Source organism: Gopherus evgoodei, chromosome 7 (assembly GCF_007399415.2).
Source record: "Gopherus evgoodei ecotype Sinaloan lineage chromosome 7, rGopEvg1_v1.p, whole genome shotgun sequence".
Taxonomy (NCBI): Eukaryota; Metazoa; Chordata; order Testudines; family Testudinidae; genus Gopherus; species Gopherus evgoodei.
The window spans coordinates 93,512,317-93,523,798 of NC_044328.1; positions in this window are offsets into that span (position 1 = coordinate 93,512,317).

The following is an 11,482-nucleotide window of genomic DNA, read 5'->3' on the forward strand; positions in this document are numbered from 1 at the left end:
GTCTGCATAAACTCTCCCAGTATTGCACTGTCAATGCAACAGTGGGAGGTGAGGGCACTAGTGTAGTTCAACCATTGGCATTTCTGCCACTGTCTACTGCTTCAGCTCAAAAAAGGTTTAGGTAACAGCAACTTGGTGCTGTCTTTACATTAGCACTCCTGCTATTGCTGTCACTGGTGAAACTGTACTAATGTTAATGCAGTGGTGGGTAGATGAGGCTAAGGCATCTAGAAAACCATTAGACACAGAGATGAAAATTGAATTGCCGACTACTTTGCATTCACTGACTCTGTCTTTAGAGCAGTGTTTCTCGAATGCGGCCACATGTGGCCACAAGGGGTTTTTCGTGCAGCCACAGCCTCCTGGGCTGTGACGGGGGGTTGAGGGGGAATCAGTGATCCCTCTTCCAGGGCCACAGTGGGGGTTGGACCCTGCCCTGCTTCAGAGACAGAAACACTGGAAGTGTAGGCAGCTGGTGAATTCACCACTTTCCCTGGGGCGGGTGGGCAGGCTTTGGCCACGGGGCTTCAGGCTCCATCCAGGTGATAGCAAGCTCTGGTCCCAGGCTCACCACCCATGCCATTGTCCCTGGGCCCTGTGGCCTCCCTGCCCAACTCCCCATCTAGGGCTTAATTTGTCCCAGAGCTTGCTGGAACTGAGTGTGTCTGCTGTGAAAAGTGATAACAAACACACAGATATCTCTGTTCACAGCAGCAGACTTACTATCTAGCAAGATTTAAAAAAGAAGGGGGGGAGGGCAACAAAAAAAGCAAAAGAAACAACAACAAAAAGACAAGAACATGCAAAGCACCCTATTTGTATTTCTATTCTGTTTAGGTCCAGTAAAGACCAGAGACCACTGTACATTATTTTTATAACTGAGTGTGAAAAAACCCTACATAAATAAATTACAATGATTTGGACATGTATGTATATGTGCATATTTATTTTTCTAAAGTTAATTATTTTAGGAAAAATTGTCAGCGGGGCCACCAGCAAGAGTTGGTGGCTGCACTCTGAGGCCACCAAAAAAAATTGTTGCGAGAACCCCTGCTTTAGAGGCCCCTCAAAAAAGAAAAAGAAACTGATGCCTCTTTGAAATTACTATCTTTAAATGAGTTGTCATGACCATGCTGTACATTTGTTGGAACTTAGTTGACAAGCTGAAGAAGGCATGAAGAGAAGCTATATTTGGGTGTGTAGCCAGAAGCAGCCTTCAGCCCAAAAACAATTCAGATGTCTAATCTTCAATGTTTTGGAGCAGGACTAGGATTGAGAAAGAAGTATGTTACAGATTGAACCATCTGTGTTACCAACTCCTACCAGCTAATTTGAGTCTTCAGAGGAAACACTGGTTTTTAAATACTGTATAAAATGGCTCAAATCAACTCCTCCGCTTACCATAACATTAAGTAGTGGTTGTGCTTAATCAACTGTGCTCCAGTTGTCATCAGCTTACTCAGAGAATATCAATGCTTCAGCTGCAATATAATTCACTTTTTAAGTATGTTCCTTAAATCAAAAATGTAATTTGCTTTTCCCTTGCTAATATCAGTCATGTTTGGTGAGTCTTCCCAACTGAAGGAATAGCCTGAAGGGTTAGCCTTTTTCATCCACTGATGAACTGCTATAGTTCTACCTGTCATAAGCCATTGATTATCTAAAGCTTTCTAAAAATCTGTCATGAGGTTTGGCATCCAATCTAATAAATAGATTAAGGATTTGCTAATAAAGCAGCCTTCTGCGTGCCAGTCTTCTGACAACGCAGTGTATTTTTGCATAGATCACTCAATTTTTCAAACAAAAGGAGGAAATTAAGAATGGTACTTACATTTTCTCATGAGCTGTTTGACTATCATGGTATGCATTTCCCTTCCTTGTTCTCATAGCACTGTTTGATGAAGTGGACATTGTCAGGAGAGAGTTCTTGTGTTTTGTAACGAAAAATTAAACTCATACATTTTATAGTTTTACAGTCTTGAATATTTAGTACTTTTGTATATGCGCTATGTATTTAGCAGCAGGCAGCTTATACAGCAAAATCTAACTTTGAATAAACCAAAATTCTTTGCTTTAAAACTGATCTTCTCCATTCTTCGCTTTCGCTTTTTAATCTTGTTCTGTAGGCGCACTTCTCAATGATTTCACTTGTGAAATGTTTGACATGTTGATGTATTAAAGATTGCAACATTACTATCTTGATCTCACACCAACACTTGCAGGGTTTTTTTGCCAATCGATCACCATACAAAGTTAAAGCATGTTAAAGTGCTTTGAGGAAGTCTGCTTGTATGATCCTGGAGAATATGCACTTTTGAAGAACACTTAGATTGTAAATTAGTACCATTTCTTGTAATTAAGGAAATAATTACTTAAACAGGGTGCTTTTGCCAAACCAGTTTTTAAATCAAATGTTGGCATTTGCTCTGTGAAATGTTTCAGTTATCAGTATACTGAAATTAAAGTGGGCATTTTTTCCCTCTAAGGCTATTAGTTTTTAACAGCAGGGAATCAATTTGTGCAAACCCAGAGGACTGTACTTCATTTTCTTTAGACTCTGGTGATTACCGCAAAATCTGCACAGAGAACCTAAACCCACAAAATCTCCAGAATTCCATTGCTAGCCGTGTGCAGCCCTTGTGAAAGTTAATCCAGTTCTAGGTCTGAATTAACTTTCAATTGAATACAACAAAGTAGGTTTTGAAGTTATGGAGAGTCGATCTTTGGGTCATGCAAAAAGAGAGGTGCTCGAAGTTTCAGGAGCTTTTTTTTTTTTTTACATAAACTATGCTGGCACTTAGCTTAACAATGCTTGCCTGTGCTGTGACAAGGAATTCCTTCACTTACTTGCATTTCAATATGTAGGATAGTCTGGGAGTAGGCCTGTTGTATAATCATTCAGACTAGATGTGGGATGATGTTTATATGCAATTTAGGACTGGCAGGATGAGGTGTGGGGCACGAGGTCTCCATTCCCTGCAGAAGCAACTGCTTCAGCTTCCATTATTTCAAAACAATTTAGAACATAAATAAAGAATCCTCACACCTGGTATCATTTTGGGGAAATAGTATGTCTTGGGAGACAATGCAAGAGGAAGAGAAGGCAACACTTCAGAGATGCCAATATATTACAACAGCCTAATCCTCCCCCATGCTCCTCTGCCTGCCTGTACAAATACAGGGTTGTTATTACAAAATGATACAGTGTGGAGAGTGTAAGTGCCGTGACTTAGCTTCAGCCTGCCACTTTCTTTTTCCTGATTATTGAAAAAAATTTACTCTTGAGGCTCTGGAAATCTGGTAATTTCATCCAGCCAATCTGAATGGTTTTTTTATCTTGGCTGATGAAAGAATAATCTACTTGACAAGCATCTTCCACTATGTATGGATCTGTTCTCCTCTTGTGCAGGAGCTTTAAAGTGTCTATCTGGCTTGCATATCAATGAAAGAATAAGCATATTCCCCATGCAAAACAGTGTGTTAAGGTTAAGAATTTAAATACAAACGTGTCAAGAAATTCTCCTACACAAATCTTACTGCTTAGAGCAGTGAGGAATATCCCAATCTTCATTAAATTTCACAATGTTGACAATGTTTATCCTCAGCTTCTCATCCTTCCCCATCTCCTTTTGCCTTCATTGACATCCTTTGTCCTCTACTTTAGCTGCTTTCCTAAATCCTGATGTCCTCTTTCCTCTTGCCTGTTTCAAATTGATTGTGTGAGTTAGTAATTGGTAGCAAAGGGAGGGAAAGTAGTATCGAGATTGAGAGATTCCTAGTAGCTGTGATGTAGAGCAGGGTAGGACTTCACTCTGTGTAAGAGTCCTGAATCCTGATCTACTTGTATCTCAGCTACTTAAGGTTCTTCCTTGCTTTCTGGATTATTACCCCTAAATGACCTCCTAAGCAGCCTTTTTACAATTATCCTATACCTGGGGATCGGTAGGTTTAAGAGTTAATGAAGCGTACGTGATTAAACTGTTTCAGGCAGTATAAAAACTGAAACATGCTTTTGGTTTCCCTTTAAATGAACCAGAAATCTTTTTGCTGTTCAAGGTCCATGTTCTTGAAGGCCCTAATCCTCATCTTTTAGTGCAGTGACTCTCAAACTTTTTTACTGGTGACCCCTTTCACGTAGCGTGCCCCTGAATGTGACCCCCTTATAAATTAAAACACTTTTAAAATATATTTAACACCATTATAAATGCTGAAAGCAAAGCGAGGTTTGGGGTGGAGATAGACCGCTCACAATAGACCCCCTTAATAACCTCGTGACTCCCTGAGGGGTCCTAACCCCCAGTTTGAGAACCCCTGCCTTAGCTCTTGGGGTTGGGATATAAGGCTGCCACTAACGCTCCTTTTTAAGACTTTTTTTTTTTTTTTTAAACCAATGGTAACCCATTGTGCACAACATTCATGGACAGATCCTGGTCCTGCATGTTTCCAAGCCCTCCCAGATATATGGTAACACAACTGTGAAATATCCTCCTCAAGGCCCCATGGGCTGTGTAGGTGGAACACTGAGAAGTGCTGCTACTACAGGCATGAAAGAAGGCTCTCACAAAATGCCCTATTACATAATTGAACATACAGCGGTATGTACTGTACAATCTAATGAAAACCAAACCACTGATTATAATACTTGGTACTGTGTAAGTGTAGAGCTAAGTGCTTAACTGGATTCAAAAAAGGATTAGATACTTATACAGCTAATGAGAACATGCGTGGTTAATTTAGATGTGATAAAAAAATGAGAGATGAACACAGGGAGGGATAGCTCAGTGGTTTGAGCATTGGTCTGCTAAATCCAGGGTTGTGAGTTCAATCCTTTAGAGGGCCATTTAGGGATCCGGAGCAAAAATCTGTCTGGGAATTGGTCCTGCTTTGAGCCAGGGGTTGGACTAGATGACCTCTTGAGGTCCCTTCCAACCCTGATATTCTATGATAGCACTCCTGCTTAACTCAACCAATGACATGGGTTAGGAAGGCATTTCATAACTGTATATTATAGAGTTTCTTGCACCTTCCTCCAAGCCTATGTTACAATCAACTGTAGGAGATAATATGCTGAACTAGATGGACTGCTGCCCTCATCTTGATCAGAGGCCAATTCCAGATGCTCAGAGGAAGGTGAAGGAAATCCATGATTTCTAAGAGGAAAGGCAACAGTATATATAAACCAGGAGGGTCCACAGGCAGGCTAGTTTTCTCTCCATCTGTGGGAGTTGACCTCACCCGTCCACCTTTGCGTGTGTCTCAGGTTTTGACTCCTGATCCAGGATCAGCCCACCACCAGTTAGGGAGTGGGTGCTGTTATGCTTCAACTCTAAAGTCACTGGCTTCCAGCTTTCTTCAGAAAGCAACGCAGTTCTTCCTTCCCCTGTTGGAGAATGTACAGGTTTTTAGGACTTGATGGAAACTGCTGTACCATACCGTGAAGTACTTACTAGACTTCTTTTAGTCAAAGATAACTGATCTAGCATGGGACTCCTGACTGCATGGGTAGGTCTGTGAACATTTCTCTCCATGCTGTTTGCAGAGGATCAGACAACGTTCAAGGTGCTCTGTGCAACTGAAGTGGACAGAATGGAAGTTGGTTGCTCTCTTGCTTACAGTGTCTCTAGCCATTCATCTATTGTAATGTCCCTCTGGGAAACCCCCATATCCTTTTGTTGCTCTGCCACACTTAGCCAGTCATGCTCTCCAGTCGCCTATAGCTCGTTAGGAAATGGATGACCACTTCATCTTCTGTGGACCCCTTCCTATGCTTCTGCTGCAGAAAGAAAAGGGCTTTCTCCTCAGAGGGATGCCATAGACTTTAAGCAGAAAAAGGATCCTGAGCCAGAGGCATATTATCTGTCCCTCTCATAAGATCTGGAGTCTCTTATGACTTTATCACTGTGGAGTTGAAACACCCCTAGAAGTTTGCTAAAAAGAAATGCTTTGGCAGAGGAAGTCCTCTCATTTCTGTCATTCTGAATGTCCTCAGCCAGGAATGGGAGTACTAATTGTGGTGGAATTTGGAAGCAGTTATCCTGTTCCATCATCAGAGGATAAACAATAGTATCTTTATTAGTAATGCGTAGGAGTCCTAGTCATGGATGATGCTCCCATTGTGCTGGGCACATTACAAAAACATATCGGTACTCCTGAGGGAATTCTGTGCCAAAAAATAAAAAATTCTGCGCACAATATTTTAAAATTCTCAATATTTTATTTGTCAAAATTGTCACAATATAGTCACACCAATTTCAATTATTTTGGTAATTTATTTCAAAAGACCTATCAGCAGTATGTCTGTAACAGTACAGACAAAAAAATAAAGATTCAGGATATGTTTTTTTGACAAATAGATTCCTTGTTAGGCTTATTAATGCAGAACTTTGAGTAATTCATTTAAACTACAATACCGAAACACATTTCCCTCATCCCTCAGAAGCAGTGCAGAGGCTTGGGGGAGTCAGGGTAACGAAGGAGCTGAGGGAGAGGGAAGGAGCCTGGAAGCGAACCTGGAGAGTTGTTGGGTGTAGGTGGCAGAAGTATGGAATAAGGTTTTTCTGAGGGATGGGAGAGGGAGTGTTAGGGAGTTGGGGAGCCTGCATGCTGATCCTGAGCCTCTCCCATTCAGTCAGGCATCTCTGCCCCTGTTCGCATATGGTCCTTCAACACTCTTCCCGTTCAGCTCCTGGCTCAGTGGTGTCCCCCCATTAGCTCCTGAGCCTATGCTCTAGTCTGTCCCCCTTGTTACCCTTCTGCATGGGTGGCAAGTTTGTAGAAATTTTGTTGGTGCCCAGAATCCGCCCCCTCAAACTCCGCCCCGACCTGCCTAAGGCTCTGGGAGGGGTTTGGGGCTGGGATCCTGGGCTGGAGATTAGGGTGCAGGAGGGCTGCAGGGTGCAGGCTTTGGAATGGAGTTTGGGTGCTGGGTGCAGGCTCCGGGCTGGGGCAGGGGGTGGGTGTGCAGGAGGGGGTGAGGGGTGCAGGCTTTGGGACGGAGTTTGGGTGCAGGCTCTGGGCTGGTGGTGGGGGTGTAGGCTCTGGGAGGGAGTTTGGGGGTGGGAAGGGGTGTGTGGGAAGGGGGACGTAGTGCATGCTCTGGGATGGAGTTTGGGGATAGGAGGGAGTGCAGGGGTGAGGACTGTGGGGCTGAGGATGAGGGGTTCATGATGCGGGGGGGCCTCAGGGCTGGGGCAGAGGATTAGGGTGTGGGGGGATGAGGGTTTGGGCTGAGGATGAGGGATTCATGCTGCAGGGGGCTCACGGCTGGGGCAGAGGATTAGGGTGCAGGGGGATGAGGGCTCTGGCTGGGGATGAGGGGTTTGGGGTGTTGGAGATGTTCAGGGCTAGGGCAGAAGGGCAGGGTAAGGACAGCCTGCCTTGCCATTAGTGAATAGTGGGTGCTGGAACCCTGAGGCAGCAGACAGCAGTTCTGCTGGGAGCCGCTCTACTCCGGCAGCAGAAGCAGCCAGGGGAGAGGCGCCGCGCTGCTTTCTGTCAGGAGGGATGCGGTGGGGTGGGGTGGCGTGGAGACCTGCGGAGGCCGGGGCCTGATCCAGGCAGGGCTGTGGGAGAGACTCCAAATATTGCTGGAGCAGGGCCCCCAGCCCTGAATATTCCTAGTGTTCGAGCACTGCAAACATATATAACCTGCCGCCTATGCCCTTCTGAACTCCAGTTCATAACCCCTTAGCAGCCCCATGTGTCCCACTCTGTCTTGACCTGGCTTGGGGACAAGGTGCTGTGATGAATGCATTCAGCTGCTAGCTGTTCTGGTGTCACAGCAGCTTCTGGTGGGTGAAAGGCAGAACTGCAGCACTTCTCAGGCAAAATGTGTTTTCTGTGTCGGGGGGAAAATCTGCACTGGACATGAATTCTGCACGTATGCAGTGGTGCAGAATTCCCCCAGGAATAACAACAGAGAGACAGTCGTTGCCCCAGAAACATTCTGTTCCCATCCTGCATCTGTTTGTCCTTTCACACACCATTTTTTTTTCTGCTCTTGCCACAGACACCATCAGCTTTTCTCCCTTTCAGTTCTCAGAGGGTGGAACCTGAACCCAAAAGTCTTCTGGATGCACTATCCCCTGAATCCCATGGTGCTTGGTTTACAATTCTCACTTCTGCTTCTTGGTGTTCACGTTTTAAGAGTAATGGGTGTGGGTGCATTCACTTGAGATGGAGTGAAAGAGCTATGATATACTCTCTTTGTTTCTCCTTCATTTACTAGATTCTGAAAACCAATATTGCATCGCTGCAGTCCTTTCAGCTGGTAGATATGCGATATTGGCGGTGATCGAGGCAGATGAATTTTTTTATATAGCTTGTTCGTGGTTCTATGCCAGGTGCTATTAAACATGCTTGAAACTTATTGGTGTCTGCATTCTTTGTCTAATAGAATGAAATGGATTCTTTACACCACAGCTAGTCATGTAATTAAGTCTTCTAGAATCCAAGTCAGAGTCTTATTCAATGAAGCTCTCAACAGTGATGTTAAAGGATGATGTGTAGATGATTTTGGGACTTCCTTGTACCTGTGCCTAGCCAGTAATCCATTAAGAGAAGATCTGCTGGTTGACTTAAATTCTTGTATTTGTAAATTACTTAACAGCTGTCTCCCCTCCAAAAGAGTAAAATTGGCTTTAGGGAGCTAGAGTGCATATTGAGATGAAGCAAAGGTTTCATAATTAGTCTTACATAACTGAAAAAATATAGCTCATAACTGAAAGGATTCTAACGTGTTAGCCTTCAGTATTTAGATTGCCAGACATCAGCAATACATTCACCAGAAAAGATAAATAACAGTCTATTAAGAAATACATCATTATTTATCAAACTACAGTATATTAGTTTAGTAAGGCTTGATGACTTCTTAAAAATGCATGCAACTGTGTTCACTCAAGCTGCTCCTAGCCATTCACCCTAACACCTGAAGCCGTTTTCTTTTTAGATCAAGGAATTATGTACTGAAATGTGTATCAAATACAACAAATGCAGAATTCATGTCAAGAACAGCACTGCAATGTGCTATGACAATATTAGTTCAAGAATTTAACATTCCCATTTAAAAAGATGACAGTATGAGAATCCTAAAGTTTTGTAATAGCATCTCCTCAACAGATGTGGTTATCTAGGGCAGCATTTCCCAAATTGTGGGTCAGAAGCCCAAAGGAAGAGGGCATGGTATTGTAGAGAATGTCTCTGGATGGAGAAATATGAATTCTTAGCGCCAAGAAAATCTTTTGACTTTTTTTTTTAAAACAATAAACAGCTCATGCTTAGTTAAATACAGTTCACAAAAGAAAAAAAACCCAAATCAAAACCCACCCTATCTTAAAAGAACTTTTTTTTTTTAAAGTCAGACTCTCAGAAGTTAGGAAATGCCTTCTTGTGTTTGCATTTTGATTGTCTTGTAATGACATTGTAAACTCCTGCCTCATTCCGTGCAGTGGATGGACAGTGCTCACTTAAAGAGCAGGTATTCAGTATTTTGAACAATCTTGATTGTTCAGTGTGTGGCCCTATACCTTATTTTCTGTACGATATTCACGCTTTTTGGTTTATCTTCTCATGGGCTTTTCTGTGCTGCTTATCACTACGGTACCTGAGTGCTTCACAAATGTGAATGATTTATTTCACAACACCCATGTGAGAGGAAGGGGGCATGTGGTATTATCCCCATTTTACATATGGAGAACTGAAGCACAGAGATGAATGTAAAAAGTTTCCACTAATTTTATTTGCTCAATTTTCAGATGCCTAGGACCTGATTTTTCAGTACTTGGCATTATATAGTATTTCATATATTCAGAACACAGCTCCTGTTAACTTCAGCTGTGAGTGTTCATCACTTCTGCAGATCAGACCCCAGGTATCAAGCTTGGGCATCCAAAAAAATGAGGCCTACCATTAGTGACCCCCTGTGGAAAAATTTGCTTTATGTGACTTAACTTGGAGAACTGGATTCTAGACCTGCCTCTGCTATAGAACATTTAGCTGCCTTAACCATGAGACCATCCTTTCTTTTCCTACAATCCCCTGCCTCATTCACTACATATCTTCCAATTTCTACAACAGATAAGGAGAGGATCCTACAGATAACAGCCTTCTTTGCTACACAGCTGTGTTCATTCCCTATCCAATAGTATGATAGTCTTTAATTATATGATCATAATGCACTAGAAGGAGATGAGATACACACTTAGTCATGGATTACACACAGATTTACTGACAGCAGAGGAATCTAGAGACTCAGGAATATTTGTTTCAGGCCTAATCTACTCTTTCCCCTTCCCTCTAGTCTGGGTTCTTTTCCCTTTGCATTTGAATCAGATGCTTTCTGGGTGCTAGCAGGGAGAAGGTAGTGTCAGTGAGAGCACAGGATGAGACTGTCTCTGTGCTCTCAGTTCCAGTGCCCAGCTCCAAGTAGCCATTTCAGAGGAAGTCTGGCTTTATCCCTGAGCTGGAGGGAGTGTGCACCATCACTCCGTAGGGATGATGGATGTGTAATCTGCTCATACACAGGAGCTATGAGGGGTTGGAGCATGCTCAGGGAGGATACTTTTTCAGATTTTAGCTGCTAAAATCTGAGCATGTGTGAACTGCAGTTTTTCAAAAGCTTGTAACTTGGCCAAATTTGGATACCTTTTTAAAGGGACAGCAAAAGGCTCATCCCTGATACAATGACCACCCGCTGCCAAATTTCAGGTCCTTCCTCGAAAGTAGGGAGGTGCTAGACTTGTTCAAAGAGAAAGTCTTCAGAATTTTTTTAATATGGACAAAACATATTTTTCTCCAGCCTCCTTCTTGGAATGGGTGAAATTTTCCAAAAGCTTCTGTCTGAAGCAGACACCCAGCATGGGAAACTTCAGCCCAAATGGTTAAAGGCTGGCACAGTCATTAGCAATGGAAAACAGGGTCTTGTAATAGGAAATGTTGGGCAACCTTGATAGGCTGCACTATTAGTTCCAGCTGTAATACAATATTTCTTGCATTCAGGAAGGTGAGTACTTGCTGGACTGCAGTGTGAGAAAGAGGAGCCCTACTTGTTAAGCTATAGTTCAGTGGTTCTCAAATTGGGTCAGGACCCCAAAGTGGGTCTGAACCATGTTTTAATGGGGTTGCAAGGGCTGGCTGAGGCTTCCTGGGGCCAAAGCTGGAGCTGGTGGCTTCAGCCCTGGGTGATGGGGCTTAGGTTACAAGTCCCCTTGACTGGGGCTGAAGCCGTTGGGCTTCGGTTTTGGCCCTCTCGCCCAGGGTGGTGAGGCTCAGGCTTTGGTCCGCCTCTCCTGGGACCATGTAGTAATTTTTTGTTGTCAGAAGGGGGTTGCGGTGCAATGAAGTTTGAGAACGGCTGCTACAGTTGAATATGCCTGGAAACAGGGTGATGTGAACATCACAAGAGAAAACTTAATATCTAAGTGTTATGTAAAAAGAACACTCTGCCGCAGTTGCAGTCACAGCCCACTCACCATGATAGCCACAT